At 38.8% G+C, this 16838-nt stretch overlaps 1 protein-coding gene across 1 annotated transcript in view; it reads right to left on the bottom strand.

Annotated features, from left to right (window-relative positions):
- SEMA6D (semaphorin 6D) overlaps window positions 1–16838 on the bottom strand; it is a 176892-nt gene that overhangs the window by 104771 nt on the left and 55283 nt on the right. The gene's annotated exons all lie outside the window — the stretch shown is intronic.

Genomic DNA, 16838 nt, shown 5'->3' on the forward strand with positions numbered 1-16838 from the left:
ATGCACAGAAGTGGTCCTCCCGTGTTTTCGACAGCAACGAGGGAGATGACGGATCTTTCTGCCTCTGGCATCAGAAGCTAAAGGAGTTGGCTTGCAATGAAAATCCCATTTGAAAAAGTTCCTCATCTCTCTGATAACCCAGCCGATTTGTTAAAATTGTAGGAACATTTCTGAATGTCATTTAATTTTTGCCACTTACGTTATTAATGTGATTAAGTATTATTAGGTCATATTTATTATGTTGCACTGAATTATTCTGATAACTATTAATACATTGTTTAGAGTGGAAAAATAAAAAGAAGCAATTCAGGTTGAGTGAAATTTTCATATTGATGTTATATAATTATCATTATTTAACCAGAAAGAGAAGCTGATGCAATTAGGAAAATAAAACAGAGCCCAAACGTTTTTATTGATATCATTAATACATGTGCTCAGGACTGCCAATAAACATTTTAATACAACTTGGTGATAGAATAAATTACATCCATAAAATAATTATTTCAAGTTAATTAAAATATTTCTGGCATATATTTTTCTTAAACCTCAAGATTTAACCCTATGTTCTTCACTGTTTGCTCTGTTTTCAGGCTTTCAGTCTCTGTATATTTGACTTCTACATAGAACTTTGTTTTGATTTTGCCTTCTTTTTCATAAACTTTTGTGGTCTATAGCCAGGAAAGCAGTTAGGCATTCCCTATAATATTTCACTTTCTAGGAGTCAGTTTTGGATATCTAAAATGGGAATGATCAGGAAAGTAATTTCTCACTGTTGTTGGACTATGTCTGGTGGGATTATATAAAATGCTTTGCAACGTAGCATAACACTTGAGCTCAGACTCTGGAACCAGGCTACCCTGGCTTTGAATCCTGGCTTTGTGTGTCATCTTTGGCAAGTCATTTAACCTCTCTGTGATTCGGTTCCTTCTTGGGTAAAAGAGAGATGAATATATCACGTAGGGATATTATAAGGATCATATGTGATAATAATATCATGTAGGGATTTTAAAGGTCTTCTATGAATTCATTTAGGTAACATCTGCTGTGATTATTAGCAGACACCCCGTATGCAGCAAATGCACAATAAATAGTAATAGTTGTGATTCTTACCCACATACCCACACATGCATATCCTGAAGCAGAACATCGAAACTTTCTATTCTACTGTAAGCATTGGTATCAGACTCCTCTCTGTCACTCAAGTTCATTCTCTCCTGCTTGCCCTCTTATCGACCCAGTTACCAAGCCTTATAGCTGCTTCCTTCACATCTCTTCGGTTCCATTTTATTGCTACCACCAATGGGTTTTCAAACTTAAAATATTGTAATAGCTTCTGAACTGCTATTCTTGCCTCCCATTTCTCCCATTCCAATCCATCCTTTGTGGTAGTAAAAGACATGTTTTTCCTGCTCACTTACGACTTGGATTCCCACTGTCCAGATTCCTTATTTTGTCAACCTGAGCTTTCCATTTCTGGGCCCCGAATACGTTATTTCCTTTCATTACCCAGTGCTCCAGCCATGCTGATTTATCCCTCACGCTTTCAAAAAGCTATGAGCATCATCACTTTTCTTTTGTCTGAAGTCCCCCTACCAACTCAAACCCTACCTCCTTTCTCACTTAAGTTTCTCTTTCTATCCCTTAACTATTTCTCATTATGCCAATTCCTGTACGTCTCATCTAGATCTTGTATACATTTGCCATAGGAACAAATATTGTATTGCAGTATTTTATAATTTGACCTGCGTCCACATTTTGTGTATACCCTGGAGAGCACTGGCCACTTCTGACAGTTCTCTTGTATGCCCTACATTGCCCACCATAGTGACAACCAAAATGGTAGGTATTTCAGAAATTCCTAAAACAACTATTGTATCTAGCCTAAACTACTCAGTTTCATTTTTCAACTCAATTCAGCATCATTTTCTGGTTCTTATGCACAGTGTATAATGAGATTTGCTTTGAGTTATCAACACTGCAGGGAAATGTTTAAATTAGAAGGGAAAAATTCACCACCAATTTCTTTGAAAATGGAATAAAAACACAAAGATATTTTTTCTATATTCTATTATCAAAATAAAATCTAAATCCAAAGCTATCATCTCGACAATACCATTGTTTTCTCAAGAATGCAAACTTGGTTTACAGAATGTACTTATTAAAAGTAATTAAATGGAAACCAAAAGCCTTCTAAAACACTACTGTGTAGTATTTCTTGCCATGAAAAGTAGGACTGGCTAATGCTTGGTAACTTAACACAGCAGGAGGAAAAAGCTTATATCCGCAAGAAAGCCAGTGGACTTGGGACTTTAATACAGCCATTTAAAAATGAGTGAGAGGGGTGCCTGGGTGGCTCAGTGGGTTAAGGCCTCTGCCTTCGGCTCAGGTCATGATCCCAGCACTCATGATCCCGGAGTCCTGGGATCGAGCCCCACATCGGTCTCTCTGCTCAGCAGGGAGCCTGCTTTCCCCTTCTCTCTCTGCCTGCCTCTCTGCCTACTTGTGATCTCTGTCAAACAAATAAATAAAATCTTAAAAAAAATTAAAAAAATAAAAATGAGTGAGAAAGGGGGATGGCAAGTAGGTTCATAAGTGTTAAAGTGTGTGTGTACATACAGGAAGGAGGCATGGGTGCTTCCTTTTGTTCTTCAAGCTTCAATCCCTTAACTGTATTAATCCCTTAGATGATTTTTCTTGAGTATATCACAGGAAAAGAAAACCTATGAAGCATTATTTCGAGGGAGTCTACTGTGGTGGAAATACATCACTGAAGCAGGGCTTCCCTATTTCTCATTGGCTTTCTGTTGTAAGCTGGGCCTGTGAGTCTTCACTTTGGTTTTTTTGGTCAGTCATATGGATAATCAAGGAAGGACAGACACAAGAAATCCATATCCATCTCACTTCCAATACTTTGTAAGGTTTAACTATTTCTCAGATAATGTACCACATTCTTGGTGGTAGGGATAGCACACATGTGTACAAAACAAATGGAGACACTAGAGCTCAGAGAGTAGTGAGTATGACTAGTGTTCACAATGCAACATAATGAATATTTCATAACAGTGTTAACAAGGATTAAGGGGACATAGAGAAGGGATTGACTAATTCTTTTATTTATTCTTAGGTGTTTAAAAGGAGGGGTTATACTCCAGGAATGCTTCACAGTGAGTATGGCATTTGATTACGATCTTGAAAGATGCATAGAATTCCTCTAGGCATAGGAGTGCTAGTGATACCTCAGGCAGGGGAACACGTTCAAAGGTGCAGAATGAGTGAAAGAACTCAGTGTGCTTCGAGAACCAGAAAAGCATGGGGACTGATGCCAATGTCATGGCTAGCACGTGCCAGGTAGCTGTCTCACAAAGCTACTGAACTTACAGTTACTTATGACAACAGTACCGCCCCCATATTGTGGAAGAAGAGAGGTTGGTCACCGCTGTAAAATGTTAGAGCTAGGACTCAAGTCCACGTCAGACTTCACGACAGTCTGTTCCACACCACATAGAAAGGGACATGATGAAGCTCAGATGCAAGTGTTGCTCAGCAAAGGAAGAAGAACGCCTCATTCTCTGAAATATCTGAGAAGGAAATGACTGATGTGTGGAGGAGAAGGAGGTTGGTGGAGGATCTGATAGATACAGGAGAAGAGGCAGGCTGGGTCAGCTTTTGATTGTGAAAAGAACAAAGCTGGGGTGAGAGAGGGATGAGAGTTCTGAATAGTAGCCCTGGAGAAGGGGGAAAGGGCATCTTTGGATTGTCAAGGAAGGCATGGCAGATGGCTAAGGGGATGAGAAGCTTTGGAGTTCTTGGATGGGAAACCAAAAAAGGACTATTCTCATTTAGCCATTCATTTATTTGGATAAAAGTTAACAAACATGCACCATATGCCAGGCACTGGGCCAGGAACTGATGATGCAGAGAAAAATAAGAAAAGGATCCCTGCCCTTAGGGGCTTACAGCAGATCAAGAAGATACAAATTTATATGCAACTTCATGTAAGACTAGTTACAGATGCCAAGATAAAGGTATACATGTGAAAAATGAGAGGAGGTTGTTCAAAGGAAGAGCTTAAGATTCCATTTGTGTGAAGGGAAAGGGTTCCAGGAAGCACTTCAAAAGATGGTGCTTTAAAAATGTCCTTGTCCTAAGGAACTTGGTGCCAAAATAGCCACAGATGAAGTGGCCCAATGGTCCTGCTCAACTTTCAAACTATACAGCAAAAAAAAAAAAAAAAAAAAAAAAAGAGAGAGAGAGAGAAATTTGTGGATTAAAAAAAATATGTGGATGGAACCAAAGGCAATAAGATGATAACTGGTGGGTCTGTATGGGTGTTCCCTATATTTCCCAACTTTTCTGTAAGTTTGGATTAAAACAAATTAAGAAGTGGTGAAGAATAAAAGGAGGCGCCTTACAATGAGAACCAAACTGTAAATTATTTCCTGTCAGTAGATGAAAGATGGGAGAGTATCTGATCAGAAGAGACTCTGTGGGCATCTGGGTGGCCCTGTCAGTTAAAAGTCTGACTCTTGGTTTTGGCTCAGGTCATGATCTCAAGATTGTGAGATGGAGCCCCAAGATGGGCTCTGCACTCAGCAAGGAGTCTGCTTGAGATTTTCTTCCTCTCCCTCTGTCCCTCCCCCACTCACATACATGCACTCTTTCTCTCAAATAAATAAGTAATAAATAATCATTAAAAAAAAAAAAAAGAAAGGGCTATGATAGCACAGAGGCAAGACTTAGCCTCAGTGGGAACTGCAAGCAGCAGCCTTCATTCTTGGAAAAATTAGAACATTCCTCAAGGCAGGAGAAGTGGGGAGAGATGAAGCTACAGTGGCAGAGAGAGGCCAGTCGTGGTGAGGAAAAAGAAGCTATTCATTAAGTGAAAAAACAGTGAGATTGAGGTGTTGGAGGAGACTGTTCCTTCCCAATCTGCAGAGGGTCTCGCTCTGTAGGTTCAAATAAGCTTTTGGTTTCCTGAAGTGGAGCATGCAGAGAGAGGGGGACAGAAGGCAGGGTGTCATTTATCTCATTGATTTTGTAATTTCTGAGATGTATGAAACCAGAGCAAGCCGCTAGGAGCAGAACAGAGCCCATGTATTACCCAGCTCTTTATACATAAGATGTTGGAATAGTGTATATGTCATAAACAGTGGAGTGGGAATTAGTTGGCCAAGAGCTGGAACAGGTCAGACTTCATTTTAGTCTCAACACTTTCCAGTGTTAGATCAACTAGATGCTTGTAGTACAACATAGAACAAACTGGCTCAAGTTACTTCAGAGCCATTAATATCGGGCATTGTTTTAGACTATTGTTTTAACTAGTATATTCCAAACTTTAAGGTATATCAAAGGGGAAATAAAGTCAGTGGAATCCAGTATCAATGATATTCTTGAGTAAACTTGGAGATAAAGAATTCTCCACAGTTGCACTTCTAAGGCATTAACATTTCCAAAACAAGTTTCACAAAAATTGTGATTAACTGAATTTGTTTAAGATGATTTTGAAGGGGCACCTGGGTGACTCAGTCAGTTAAGTGTCTGCCTTTGACTTGGGTCATGATCCCAGGATCCTGGATCAAGCCTGGTGTCAGGCTCTCTGTTCAGTGGGGAGCCTGCTTCTTCTCCCTTTCACTTTCCCTCTGTGCTCCCTCTCAAATAAATAAGATCTTTAAAAAAATCTTTTAAAAAGATGATTTTAAAGCAAAGAATTAAAACTAACAGAGGCAGAGAACAAGCATATGGGACTAAATAGAGAAGGAAAAACTTTTCCTCATCATGGAGGCTGCCCAAGTGGGCCCCCAGGACCCTGTTCATCTCCCTCAGTGTCATGGTTAACAGAGCTGTCTGGTCTCTCCTGGGGACCACCCAGGCTGAGGAATTAGGCATCTTCATGGGGCTCTCTATGAAGCGTGAGGCCTGATATGCCAGAGAATGCTTAGAGCTTCCCACAAAATTAGACTGTGTTGTGCTTAAATAGTGTTTTTAAATACCCTTGGTGTTCTGTATAGCTATTTAGTGTTTCAGAAAATCAAAACATCAGAATGACAAGTTCATTAATGATGATGGAGATTGTTCCAGTTACTCTCACTTTGTAACAAACCACTCGCAAATGCAATAGTATAAAACTACTGATTATGCTCACAAATTCTGGGGGTCAGGAATTTGGACAGGGCATAGTGGGGATGGCTTGGCTGTGCTCCATGATTTTTGGTGCTTCAGCTGGAAAGACTTGAAAGCGGGGGGTGACTACACAGTCCTGGAATCATCTGGAAGCTTCTTCACTCTCATGTTGGGCAGTCAGGCCGTGATGACTCTAAGACCAAGCCCCGTTAGGATGTTGATTGGAGTGTCTATGAGTGCTCCATGTGACTTGGGATCTTTCCAGCAGAGCAGCCTCAAGGTAGCTAAACATCCTACATGGCAGCTTATTGAGGGCAACGTAAGAGCCATGAGAGGGCCGTGATCATAATAGTAATAATTTAGGAAGCACTTTTCTTTCAGATACATAAAATGCATTCACATTCAGAAGCTTAATTTGCTGTTCATGTGATGAACACACATTGCCTAGATATAGAGGCTTAGGGGCAAGAGCCAATGGAGCAGGGAAATCTCACAAGTGGGTCATAGTGGAAAAAATTTATCTGTATTTTGATAAATCTAAGAAGAAAAAATTCTATAATAACAGAAAAATTCAGCACTGTACTCTGCATACTATGAGCATATCTACTTATGGTCCTTGTCTCTGTCTTGCTCTCCCCCTACACAGTTCTGGTTTCCAAAAGATGCCACAAACCCATAGGACTCACCTTGCTTAAAAGCTGAAAAGCATTCTCTTAGCTGTCGCCTCCCCACTTCTCTCTTTAAATGAAAATAAAGGAACTGCTGACTAAGTATGGGATTATCTCTTGAATGTCACAATTTAGCCCCAGCCAGGTTGGTGCTAAATATAATTCCTAGTACAATTACTCACTGGGTAAAATAGGGATTTTTTTTTCCTCAGGACACTGGCCTTGCCATTACATATACAGACATGTCTGAGCCAAACTTTCTGAAGCAGGAAGACAGTTCCATTTCTTATTCTCTCAGAGCATTCTTACGACACTGTGAAAATGCAAACACTGTTAAACCAGGACTTGGAATTAGAAATCTGTAAACAGCATTTCTGTAAATTCAGAAAAACACATCACACAAAATTTCTCTTAACTACTGGCTAGAAATTTTACCATGGATATCTTGGAAATCTAAATTCTCATGTTTCTAGGACCATCCACGTATTACCAACAAGCACCTAGTTTAAGAACAGCAACACTTAGGGACGCCTGGGTGGCTCAGTTGGTTGGACGACTGCCTTCGGCTCAGGTCATGATCCCGGGGTCCCGGGATCGAGTCCCACATCCGGCTCCCAGCTCCATGGGGAGTCTGCTTGCTTCTCCCTCTGACCTTCTCCTCGCTCATGCTCTCTCTCACTGTCTCTCTCTCAAATAAATAAATAAAATCTTTAAAAAAAAAAAAAAGAACAGCAACACTTTACAATCTAGGAATTAGGATTTATGGTCTAACAACAGGAAGAATCCAGGTACTCTGAGTTTGTTCTGGACGCTCTTGGCTGTAGGGGGGGGCCAAACTTAATTCCCTGAGGTTGTTTCTTCATCTGTAAAAATGTGAGTGCCTCAACTGATCTAATGCTGACTTGTTCTTCTCAGCTATGCTTTAAGGGTAAACATTTTTTTTAAAAGGGCCCTGAAAGTATTTACCTTAGGCAATGTCTGCCCACACCCTCTCTCTAACCATGATCTTGCTCTTTGCACTCCTGATGTTCTGTCTTCCTGAAAGGTTAGAGGATTGGAGAAAGATTGGAAGGGACATACAGACAATAAAAGACAAAAACACCAACAAAGAGGGGAAGGTGCCTGGGTGGCTCAGTCCATTAAGCATCTGACTCTTGATTTTGGCTCAGGTCATGATCTCAGGGTTGTGAGATAGAGTCCCTTATTGGGCTCAGTGCTGAGCATGGAGCCTGCTTAAGATTTTTTTCTCTCTCTCCCCTTTTGTCCTTCCCCCTTTCTTCTCTAAAAACAAAAACAAAACATGAATGAAGATAGGTAAGGGGAGAAAAGGCAGGAAGAATGGAGAGGGAAGGATGGCAAGGGAAGGAAAGGCAGGAAGGATGGAAAGGAATAGCTTATAACACTTCAGAGTAGAGGATGGTAAAGCTGCAAAGACAGGAGTGAAGAATGGTTTCCTATTGACCCTTCCCTCTTCCCTGTTCAGGGGCTGAGAATATCAAGAATCATTCCTCATTGCAATTTATAAATAAAAAAGTTAAATAACAATTCCACCAAGTCAACATCTATTTGCTATGGCTAGAGGGGATATTTGACAGAGAAAGACATTACATTTTGAAACATAAAGGGCTCTTGAGATGAGAGATGAGAGATGAGAGATGAGAGAGGAGCTTCTAGGTGACACTACTTGGGAAATCCCCCCTACTTCCCGCAGGCTCCATTAAAGCTGGGGAGATGAATACAATCAGAGGAGTTCTGTGAGGCCACGGTTGCTGAGGTCACGCATTGAGCCTGCCCAGCATTTGCATCTGTCTTTCCAATTAATGCAAATGCTGTGAACAGTACAAAGAGTGGATTGGTAGAACTCAAATCTCAAGGTGAGTTCTGAACAAATACAAAGAAAATGCTTGAAAACTTTGCAGTTAGATAGATGTTCAGTGTTGATACTAGAAAGTGGCTAACCACCACAGATTGTCAGGGTTCAAATGAAGAGAACAGGTCAGGTGCACAATGGTCACCAAGGAAAAGGGAAACCAGAAGCAGGACCAAAGAAGAGATCTTGTTTCTTCTGAGGAAGTGCCTTCGCAGAGATGCTAAGTGCTCTGCTCAGGGCGACATGTTAATGAGAAGGGGCTGTTATGTGATACAAATTATAATTATGCCTACAATTGTGTGCTACTTAGTTTTTAATATTTTATAGCTGTAATGCATGATAAATGGTTCAGTTCCCTTCCCAGTACAGATTTGAGTCTAAATAATTACTTTATTTTTTAAGTTAAGAAGACTTCTTCAGTGGAATCACCACTTCCTGGAACTTTGCCTGGCACATGCAGTAGGAGCTCACTAGATATTCTATAAACAGGACTTTGTGATTATAAGGTGAGGAGTCTTCAGAAATAACCAATCAGAGCAAATTCATCTGTCATTGTGCCTGCATTTGTAAAGCAGAAGGTTGGTACCTTATAAATATAAAACAAATGTCACCCTTCTTTGTGTGTTTATATGTAGATGTAAATACATGTTAGTTCAGCAGAAGTAACTATAAATAAAGAGTATTTACAGTAGATACAATACCATCAGTTGAGAATTGTTTTCATCAGAGGCTCTATTCACATATCCACTGTTATTTGTCCTCAGATTTGGTCGAATACTGGCTTCTGGATTGTTTTATTCAGAAGATGGATATCTACTCATTTATGATGAAAAAGTCTGACACAGTAAAATACAGAGACCCAGAAGTCAAACGACTCAGGGTCTGATACAAATGTTCCTAACTGTCTAGGCATCCATGAGCAACTACTCCGCATTTCTGGAACTGCATTTCTTCATTTCCAAACAAGAGAGCTGAGCCAGGTGACTTTATGTGTCATACCCACGTGCCCCAATTATCTAAAGGGCAGTTGCATTTTCAAACGTTCTCTTCTCCCAGGCAAACCACTAGAAGATCCTGGAAATTCCAGCACTTCGGTTTTCTAAATACATTACACAGTCTGCCTAGGGCTCAAAGAAGCACTGAGATCTTTCGATTGATTTTGTTTCCAGAATTCTAGTAAAGAACTCTGACGAGTTTGTTCCAGGTACTTCCTATGACGCTAAGCTTCCCAGGTTTTTATTTCTGGACACCAGAAGGCTTAGCACCAGTTTACATGTAAATATCTTTTTTTTTTTTTCCTCCAATACTCCCAACCCCACTGCTACTGTGGAAACAAAACAAAGCATCATCTGTTACTTCAAAGATCAACCCAAGAGTAATTAGGGATCAGAAAATATGGTAATTCAGTTCTCATGACACTGAATTGAGTCAGGATAGACAGTTGACTGGCCAAAGGAGTGAAGGATTTCAAGTGTCTCTCTAGTTGGAACGAAGTAATTTTCCATTGCTGAATATACCTGAACTTTGCACAGTGACAGTGTTCTTAGAGCACTCTTTCTGGAAATTCCTCATGTCTGGGTAATCTTTAAGGGCTCCACTGCCCACAGAATTAAAGGAAATGATGTTTATTGAGAACCTATGTTATACCAGACATATTAAATGCCTTATGTATGTTGTTTCATTTGGTCATCAGAATTGCTTTAAAATACATTTATGAGTATTTTACTCTGATCTTCAATTGCTTCAATATGGTCTCAAGTTAGTCTTTGAGTCCACTTCTCCCCAACATGTAGCATAAGTTTATTTCATATTAACAAAATTATATGCTATTTGATTTGCCATATCTATAACTTTTATCATCCTATATGAGTGAATTGTGTGTGTGTGTGTGTGTGTGTGTGTGTGAACAATAACTACTTATTTTGAGCTCTTTCTCTCCTACACCCTACCCCCTCAATATAGGTGAAATGCCATGTTTAAAAAGTCTTTGGTACTCTACACAACTAAAAATTGGTATATAGTAGTATTCAAATATATATATATATATATATATATATACACACACACACACACACACACACACACATACATATGAGTTGAATTGAGTTCACATATTGTGTGTTTAAAACAGAACGTTAAAAGAAATTAACTCCAAGAAGTGATGTAAATATGTATACATACAGAACGCCTAATGAGGCAAGTTATTGCTGAAACGTATTTGGACATATTTAGGGCTCAGATAGAGACAGAGGAAGATAAATTCTGAAAAGGATGCGCAAAGAGTGATGAGCTAATAACAGAATTTTCTGGCCTTCCTGATTTTACAACACTGTCATTAGCAGATAAAACTGAGATGAATGCTATTTCATAAAGACTTGGCTAATTTTAGGTTTCGGTGGTGCATTCAAAGAGGATGGCAGCAAGACAGAAATGGATTTACCGCTGCCATTCTGCTGCTACTTGTCCTGCGGCTTTTGGAGATGGTCCTCGAAGACCGTGAGGACACAACACACACACATACACACACACACACACAGGACTCTACCAGAGAGTGTGTGCATGCAGGGTGCAGGTGGCAATACTCCTGCTCTGACACAGCATCTCTTTTGTATGCATAGCTTTGGAAACATTGCAACTGTGGCGTTCACAAACTCTGCAGACACACACTGATACACTCTAACATACAGCCTCACTAGGTTTCCTTGGGCTTCCAAGGGGAGGCAAATCAGATACGCACCTTGCATTTGCGTGCCACACTGGAAGTCTGCAGTGACTGGCTTGGAATGGTCCTCAGGTCATTTCACTGAGGGTGTTAGGAATACCAGAAAAGAAGACTCAGCTGAGCTCTTTTAACTAAGTGATGTATGGAAGACATCTGGGCTAATTTTTCTGATTGGGACAAGAAGTGTTTCTGAATAACCAAGTTCTGTATTAGCATCATTTATATTGGTTTTGTTTGTTTGTTGTTGTTGTTGTTGTTGTTGTTTTGCTTTATTTTAGGGACACAGGTTCTAATTCTACTCCTGCTGGCACTTTTGACATTTAGAGCAAAATCTCTCTGTAACTAGGCAACGTGGTTTCGCTTTGAACAAAAGGACTCCAGCATCACCTTCTGGGGACACAAGCTGGCCATTCTTCTTCTTGGACACACAAACATTATTACCTTCAAAGTCCCCATTTTCCCACAGAGCCAGCGCTTCAGATCTTCTGTTCACTTCCTAGAATGTGCTTTTCACAAACACTGTTTTTCTCTCTGAGTTTCTGTCTTCAGGAGAGAATGTGAGAAGCCAGCTCTTCATGCAGTTTCCATAGCTTCACCCCTCACCCAGAAAATCTTAAGGATCGTAGATTTAGCAGGGCAGTGCCAAGGTGGTAGAACCAAAATGGATTTTAAAAAATCTTAGTTCAGCCTGACAAGCAGAGATTACATCATCAGTATTTTCATCATCATCAAATTTTATTTCCTTTTTGTTACAGTAGAAATTGCAAGATGGGTAAGTATGTAAGAAAAGAGCATTTAAAACGGGTCATCTCAGAAAAAAATAGACTCAAGCTCAATCTTTGTATACATCTCTCCTGACACAGTTTCCTGGGGAAGTGTCTTATTGGAAAGTCCATGGGGAAGGGGTTGGGGGAGGGGACAGGCAGGTAAATTTTCCTTAGAGAAATGTGTAATGATAAAAGTGGTGTCCAGAGCTGATTAAGAAAGAAAATCTCCTTTTACTTGGCTTCCTAAGAAAATTAAGTGAACATGGAAAAGAACTGATACCTGTGACTCAGAGTTCAGAACTGACCAGCTCTCTTTTCCTCAAAGAAGACATCTGGCAAATGTGACCGTGTTTCTTTATCCCAAACCTAACTTTACTAACAGATGAAACAGCCAAGGACGCCTGCTTTTCAAATTTCTTAAATTTGCATATGAAAACCTGGGTTCTCCTGAATGGTCCAAACAAGTGTAAATCAACTCTTCAAGATTTTCAGAAAGTTTGTGAGTCACTCAGAATGCAGAAAAAATTCACTTGTCACATCAAACTGGTTCTTAAGTAAACTACATATTTTTATTGAAAAAAGCAATACTTGTATATGGCAAAAATTCAAGTATTACCAAAAACTGTTCACCAAAAAGTAAGCTTTCTCCATATCCTGGTAACTGGGTTCACTAACTTAGAGTAACTCCTGTTATGAGGGACTTATTTATCCACACAAAAATAGGTAAATAGAGCCTGCACAAGCATCTGTGTCTCCATGTATCTGTTATTTTTGCCTACATATCACATACACTTTCCTGTCCCTTGCTACTCTTATTTTTTTTTAATCTTAGAACATACCAAAGTTCTCTGTATTTATAGATCTAGCCCACTTATATATTTTTTTAAGATTTTATTTATTTATTTGACAGACAGAGATCACAAGTAGGCAGAGAGGCAGACAGAGAGAGAGGGGGAAGCAGGCTCCCCACTGAGCAGAGAGTCCCATGGGGGACCCTGGGATCATGACCTGAGTGGAAGGCAGAGGCTTAACCCACTGTGCCACCCAGGTGCCCCTACAGATCTAGCCCATTTAAAAAAACGTAAATTATTGCATTGTGTCAATCTCCGTAATTCATTTAATTTGGCCTCCTATTCATTCACATTATTTCCATATGCTTATTACAAACTTTCATGGAGTATTTTATGCCCCTTACAAGGAGCATGACCTCAGGCAAGTTATTTAATATTTATCTCAGTTTCTTTATTTGTTAATTGGGGACAACAGTAGTACTTATCTATGGCAAAAGCTTTTATTTTGAAAATTCATTTACTTATTTTTGGGGTGGAGAGAGTGTGAGCCTGAGAGTCGAGAGTCTGGGAGGGGGAGAATAAAAGAATCTCAAGCAGACTCCCTGCTGAGAGCAGAGTGCAGTTAGCGGTTAGGCTTGATCCCACCCAGGATCTGAACCCGAAATCAAGAGTCACATGCTCAGCCAACTGAGCCACCCAGACACCTGTTTGCGGCAAAAACTTTTGATTGCCTATCCAGCAACTATTTCTTCCTTTTTCAAGTTTTAGAATCCTGACTTTGTCTTCTTGGCAATACAACATGCTAAGGTAAATTGAGTCCCTCCCCTAGTCCTAGAGGATGAAAAAAATAATTTGTTTTAGCAAGGTTAGCAATTACATTCCTCTTTGTTAGGGATTAGTCTAAGCCTGGGCACAAGATATGGTGATATAATTAATTGTTTAAAAGTGTAGCTCTTATTATGTTGAGCTATGTTCCCTCTAAACCTATTAAAACTCTCAGCAAAGTAGGTTTAAGGGAACATACCTCAACATAATAAAGTCCATATACGAAAAACTCACAGCTAACATCATACTCAATGGTGAAAAACTGAGAGGTTTTCCTCAAAGATCAGGAATAAGACAAGGATGTACACATTCACCACTACCATTCAAAATAATACTGGAAGTCCTAGCCACAGCAATCAGACAACAAAAGAAATGAAAGGCATCCAAATCAGTAATAAAAAAAGAAAACTTTCACTATTTGAGATGACATAATATATATATATATATATAGAAAACCCTAATGACTCCTCCAAAAATCACTAGAACTGATAAATGAATTCAATGAAGTTACAGGATACCAAATTAATATACAAACTCTGTTGCATCTTTTACACTGATAAAGAAGTAGCAGAAAGAGAAATTAAGAAAATAATAATTTACATCAAAAATAATAAAATACCCAGGAAAAAAATTTAACTAAAGAGATAAAAGACCTACAGTCCAAAACCTATAAAACACTAGTGAAAGAAATTGAAGGTGACACAAATGGAAACATATTCATTCCATGCTCATGGATTGGAAGAACCAATATTGTTAAAATGTCCATACTCCCCAAAGCAATCTACAGATTTAATTCATTCTATCAAAATACCTACCACATTTTTCATAGAACTAGAACAAATGATACTAGAATTTGTTCAGAAGCCCAAAAGAGCATGAATAGCCAAAGCAATCATGAGAAAGATGAAGAAAGCTCAAGGTATCACAATCCCAGATTTCAAGATACACTACAGAGCTATAGTAATCAAACAGTATGGTACTGGCCAAAAAAGAGGCATAAAAATCAATGGAACAGAATAGAGTCCAGAAATAAGCCCATGCATCGATGGTCAATTAACCTTTGACAAAGGAGACAAGAATATACAATGGAAGAAAGACTGTCTCTTCAATAAATGGTGCTAAGAAAACCAGACCACTTTCTTATACCATGCAAAAGAATAAACCCAAATTGGATTAAAGACCGAAATAGGAGACCTGAAACTGTGAAAATCCTAGAAGAAAACGTAGGGAGTAATTTCTTTGACATTGGCCACAGAAACATTTTTCTAGATATGTCTCCTCAGGGAGGGGAAACAAAAGCAAACTAAACTGGCAGACTACACCAAAATAAAAAGCCTTTGCACAGCAAAGGAAATCATTAACAAAATGACAAGGCAACCGATTGAGTGGAAGAAGATATTTGCAAATGACCTATCCATTAAAGGGTTAATATCCAAAGCGTATAAGGAATGTATAAACTCAAAACCAAAAAACCCCAAATAATCCAATTAAAAATGGGAAGAGGAACTGAAAAGACATTTTTCCAAAGGGGACATATAAATGGTCAACAGACACAGGAAAAGATGTTCAACAGTACTAATCATCAGGGAAATGCAAATGAAACCCACAATGAGATAGCAGCTTACACCTGTCAGAATGGCTAAAATCAAAAAGACAAGAAATAACAAGAGTTGGCAAGGATATAGAGAAAAGGAACCCTTGTGCACTGTTGGGAATGCAAATTCATTCAGCCACTGTGGAAAACAGTAGTTTCCTCAAAAAATCTAAAAAAGAATTATATTATCCAATAATTCCACAAATGGGTATTTACCCAAAGAAATGAAAACACTAATTTGGAAAGATATATGTACCCATATGTTTATTGCAGCATTATTTACAAGAGTCAAGATATAGAAGGAACCCAAGAGTCCATCAAAAGATGAGTAGATAAGGAAGATGTGGTAAATATACACACATGCAGAAATACTACTCAGCCATAAAAATGAATGAGATCTTGCCATTTGCAATAATGTGGATGGACCTAGAGGGTATAATATTGAGTGAAATAAGTCAGTCAGAAAAAGACAAATACCAAATCATTCTACTTATGTGTGGAATTTAATAAATCGCCAGCCAATCAACCAAACAAAAAGAGACACCCTCAACCCCTGACTCTTAAATATGGAGAAAAAACTCATGGTTGCTCGAGGGATAGTGAGTGGGGGATGGGTGAAATAGATATAGAGGATTAAGAGTACATTTGTCATCATGAGCCCTGAGTAATGTACTGAATTGTTGAATCATTATATTCAGGTATACATTTGTATACCTGAAACTAATATAACACCATATATTAATTATATTTCAATAAAAATAAAATAAGTAAAAATTGAAATCCACATTCACAGAAAAAATAAAAAAAATAAAATTTAATGTAATAAAAAAAAAAAAAAAAGAGTTTGACTCTGAAGTCAGCTGCCTGGACAAGAATCTTGAGTCCAGGATTTATTGGCTGTGTAAATTCAGGCAAGTTACTTAAACTCTCTCAACATCGGGAATACAAAAGTACCTATTGTATAAATGATATTGTGAAGATTAAATGAGTGAATTGATATAAAGAACTAAGAGCAGTGTCTGGTAATTATTAAGTCCTTGATAAATGCTACTATTAATACTATCTGTCTAATGAAATGTCTTCTAGAAAGATAAAATGCTCCTGATCAAAGAGACACAATAAGAAGACATTGGTTTGCTTCTTGCTTCTGATGCTACCATGTGATGCTGTGTGCGACTATGACTATCTGAGCTACTACAGTCATCTTGTCCCTGTCAGTAGGCCAAGAGAACGGTCCAGGCATCAACCAGAACCCAGACTGCTGCACTATAGATTTGTGTCTAAGATCATTTACCTCCAAACTTCTTGTTTAATGAACTTCTAAATTGTTTAGCCCATGTTTCAGTGGGCATTTGGTTACTTGCAGCTAATAGCACTCCCAACTTATACATAGTTATAAATGTTTGTGTAGATGAAATAAATTGATACTACATGTAAAGCACTTAGATGAATGCTTGGTCTATGATGAATGTGCAATAAGT

Source organism: Lontra canadensis, unplaced genomic scaffold (assembly GCF_010015895.1).
Source record: "Lontra canadensis isolate GAN:19392208 unplaced genomic scaffold, GSC_riverotter_1.0 scaffold12, whole genome shotgun sequence".
NCBI classification, from domain to species: Eukaryota; Metazoa; Chordata; class Mammalia; order Carnivora; family Mustelidae; genus Lontra; species Lontra canadensis.